At 46.8% G+C, this 4,565-nt stretch overlaps 1 pseudogene; it reads left to right on the forward strand.

The window, feature by feature from the left end:
• The first annotated feature begins 550 nt into the window (after positions 1-550).
• Positions 551-4,004, forward strand: LOC121308098 (annotated as a pseudogene).
• The last annotated feature ends 561 nt before the right edge of the window (positions 4,005-4,565 follow it).

Here is a 4,565-nt window from a genome sequence, read left to right on the forward strand (position 1 = left end):
AGACCCTCAATTCTCTGTATAAGAAGTGCCTCCTATATTCTATTCTTGGTGCCCCTTTTGTCTAATCTCCATTTGTGACCCTAATCCTCGTTTCTTTTTTCAGGTCAAAAAAGTCCCTTGGATTGATACCTTTCTAGAATTTTGCATGCTTGAATCGGGTAGCAGCGTAGCTTTTTTTGTTCAAGATTGAATAGATTCAGTTTGTCACCCTGCATATGGCATGTCTCTTCAAACCGGAATATCTCTGGTTCTTTCTGGAGCAGCAATATTTTGTAGCGAGGTAACCAGAACTGAACACTATTCTAGATGTGGTCTTAATACATTGGCTATCTGCAGTTGCACCATGTGATGTGTGGCACAGGTACCTGCACAGTGTATGATGGCTGAATGCCACAAATCAATATGCAAAAGAGGGTATATCAATGTTAATTTGAGGTCAGACTAAGAAATCTCTCTCTGTATGAATAGTCCTGTTGGTTGCCAGAGGAGCCAGCCTCCTACTGACATGAATTGTTTCATGTTTTGAAATGTTTCAATCTCTCCCCTGTAGCTGGGAATGTAGCCTGTGGTGTGGACTCTGTCAGTGTGAGGGTGTTGCTGAACATTGGGCAGGCTCTTCCCCTGGACCCCAAAGGCTTTCTATTGGGAAGCTGCTCTCCGTCCACCAGCAGCTATAACACTGTGCAGTTCCAATCTGGGCTGCTTGACTGCAGCTTTATGCGCATGGTAAGTGGCATCTAAAGCAAGCCTCTCAGTACTAGTTCCTGCTTGGGGGCTCCTCCCCCATTCAATTACATTCCACAAGTTCTGTATAGTGCATTGTCAGGATATTGCAAGTATACAAAGGGTAATACTGCAAATATATGGATCAATGCAGCTGTATCCATAATGCTCTGGGAGTGTCCACTTTACCCATTTTGTGCTTCTCTGGCTCCCACTCCATAGGAAACAATGTTGGCATTACTGCAGGGGAACAATGGGATTGTGCTTTTAATCTGCTCTGGTCTTTAATCCTCTGCTTTGCCCAGGTTACTGCCAATGTCACCAGTTACATGAATGTGTTGATGTACCAGCCCACCCAGAGTGGCTTCTACCAGACTCCATTCACTCAGGCCATTGTGTGCACCTACACCAAGTGAGTACTGTGGAGCTGTCCTCTCTGCTTGTAGGTCTTGAACCCTTCTCTTTGCTCCACTCTTGGCAGATGTGACTGGCGCAGCTGCACGCTGACATGGCTTGTTCCAGTATGAGCAGCATGTAGGGAAACCTGATTTAAAATGAGTGGCTTTTAACCACTTTGACCTCTCCTGCATTCAAGGAGGTGTTGCAATTGTTGTTAACCTCCTATAGTTAGTGCTCCCAGTAGGTTTAGTTCAGCTTTTTAAAGCTCGTCTTGGCGTGTGTTCTGCTGAAAACAAACTGTTTTGATGTGTTGCTGCTTTTAACCAAAGCTCTCTGCCCTTATCTTCTCCAGACCTGCTGGCTGGACTCCTCCAGTGTATAATCCTGCACTTGGGGATGCTTCTGGGTTTGGGAAGCTGGAGTTTACCATGGGGATTATGAATGGTGAGTTTGCTGTCCTGCAATGTACCTTTTGGTCTATTAGTTTTAGTAAGTGTTGCACTGGACACCTAACCTGGCAGGGCAGCAGCATGTACTGCTCATTGGGCTGCTTCCTCCAGTCAAGTAGAAAATAATGATCTAATCCCTCTGCTGGTCAGTGCTGCTCTGTCCTGGCTAGTGAGCTGAGTTTTGTGGGTTGCTGTTCTCATGCTCCCCTCCGTTTCAGATGGATTCTCAGCTCCACGCACTTCCAGTCTGTTCTTCCTGGGGTCCCCCATCTTCATTGCAGCTGCAGTGAAGCAACAATTCCACATGCCACTGATGGTCTACATGGAAGAATGTGTCGCTGCCAGCACTCCAGAGCTGAGCCCTTCAAGCCAGACCTACCCGCTCATCACCAACCATGGGTAGATATTCATTAAGCTTTATTGGAAATGCAGAGTTTAAATCTGCATGTTTAGCACTTGGGAGCACAGCAGTCCTGCTTGCAAACTGTCATCCCTTAAGGGTGCAGTGTGCTTGTGCACTTGTCCTTTTAATGCTACCTTGGTCTTGGACCCATAGTTCCCCAGTCCTGACGAGTGCTTCCTCCTGTTCAGTGCTCTCGTTTCTTCCTGCAGATGCTTTGTAGATGGCCAGGCTGCTAACTCCAGGTTTCTGCCCCGAGTCCAGACCTCTGAGATCCGTCTGGTTGTCCAGGCCTTCAAGTTTACCCAACTGAACACAGATGTGAGTATCTGATGGGTTAATGTGGATTGTATTGGAGGGCACAGGGCAGCTAGTAACATGTATAAAATTGAGGTTCAAGAGCAGTAACATTGAATTTTTCCTAGGTCTATATCCACTGCCGGTTGCTGGCCTGGGACCCTGCCCAGCTCAATGACCCGACAAAGAAAGCTTGTTCATTCAACCAAAGAACCAGAAGGTAAGGACTGGACCCTGCTGAGGCTGCTTTTTGTACAAGGGGAGTGCAGGGCTGTGAGCTCCAGTTAACCAACGCCACAGGGGCCCAGGACTACCTTAATCGGCACATTAGTTCTGTGCCACCTTAGTTTTGTGTGGAGTATTTAATTGAATTGGCCTTTCACTTTCCCAGGAACTGGGATAATGAGGTGTGTATGCAAGTCCCTAGGGAAGCACTTGTGCTAAAGAATCCTAAACCAATCTGGGTGTATTGTGGAACAGTCTGTGCATGCATAGTTCACTCCTGCATTTCTTCATGTAGTGGGTGCAAGTCAGGGGGACGACTTCATTGTTCTGCTCTATCCAGTAGCAGTCTATTGCAGTGTCTTTAGGTTCAGTGTCTTGCTCTTGTGTTCTAGGTGGGAGCTCCTGGATAACCCTGGTCAGAGCTCTGTGTGCAGCTGCTGCACTTCCTCCTGCAATATGAGGAAGAGGAGGCACACTGGTAGTAATACTGCTGTTTCTATATACTGTAAATGCATAGGTAGCTGTGGGGTTTCATTTTAGCTCTTTTACACTGGTGAGTTAATATTAAAATTGTATGGCAGCCAAAGGATCCTCCATTAGGGGTGCAGCTCCTCGATCGAAATATTAAAGAACCTCTCCCTCCCAACCAGAGAGGCTGCTTGCTCTGTTTCTGGTACTCTGCTCAATGCCTGTTGGCAGCAAAGTTGTCTTGCTGCTTGGCTTGATTCAACCAGCACCCCTCAGCCTGCCACCTGTTGTGACTGGTACTGCAGGAGTCATTGCTGTGCAGCAGCAGGTCCTTTTTCTAACCAGGCTCCCTTTTTCCTGAGCAGCTGAAGATGGGCTGAGACACACTGCAGTGCTGGGACCCCTGAGGATCCTTCCTGAAGAGCTGTCTGCTGGCAGCCAGGAATTCTACCAGAGGAGTCCTGCTCTGTCACTGGAGGGTGAGTTCAGCCTGCAGTCTCCAATCCAGTGTACACATGGCTTCCTTGGCTATGGCTTGCATGTATAAAAACATGGCCCTGACTTCATCTTTACAGGGGAACTTTTACTGTAATGGTTGAATTTAACATGTGGTTGTACCACTGCTGCCAAAGTCTTCAAATCCACAGCATATAACTACAATTGTACCACAAAGCTATGTCCTGAACCTTAAATGTCTCCTGTATTCTAACACCGGGACTGCCAACCCTATCCTTGTGCCTCCCTGCAGGTCCTAAAGTAACGGACTCCTATTAAAGCTACCCCTGGGCACTGTGGAGACCATACCTATGCTGGGAACCCTTTCTGTTGCTAACTCCTCTCCCAGAACCCCAGCAGGCTCTGGCCTGGCTGCCTGTCCTGGCTGCTCCTGATGGCTCTCCTGGGAGCCCTGTCTATGGGTTACTGCATGTGGCGTCATCCAGACTGCTCCAAGTCTAGCAGTGAGCTCCTCGTTCCTGCCCCCAACTGAAATGCATGGTTTCCAGCAGCTCGCCAGCACAGCAGTTCTGCTTGTCTTTTGTATGTTGAAATAAAGCCTCCTGTATAAAGAACCTCTCTGGTCTGTGTCTCTGCCATGGTAACTTAATTTAGTCTAGGTGTCCTTTGAAAGGAATCATGGAGAACAGGATTGGTACATGACTTGTGCAGCAACCCTTACAACAATGTACAGCAGTGGTTTTTCTTTTTTTTTTCTCTGAGTTTAGAAGATCACTAAGCTAGGTTTACAGAACTTTAGAAATGACAGTTGAAACAGTTACAGGTAGCTTCTTATTGGATGATATTTGGTTTCTGGAAGCCTTTACAAGCATCATTCAGTTTTCCCATTTCACTACCAGCAGTCACACAATTAAAACTCATGCAGATTGTTGCTGAGGGGGAACAGACTAAATATTAACTAGTTAAACAGCTCTGCTATGGTATCTGAACCTGCGACACTCTCTCAGTTTTTTTTTTTTTTTTTTTGCCCTGCAATACCTTGCCTGTTCTTCATGCAGCTGGTCTGATTATAAGCACTCGACATCCTCTCACAAGGTGTAATTGTACTGGACCCCTATCTTTTGTCTCTCACTGCACAGACATGTTCA

The sequence above is a fragment of the Polyodon spathula genome, unplaced genomic scaffold, assembly GCF_017654505.1.
Source record: "Polyodon spathula isolate WHYD16114869_AA unplaced genomic scaffold, ASM1765450v1 scaffolds_245, whole genome shotgun sequence".
NCBI classification, from domain to species: Eukaryota; Metazoa; Chordata; class Actinopteri; order Acipenseriformes; family Polyodontidae; genus Polyodon; species Polyodon spathula.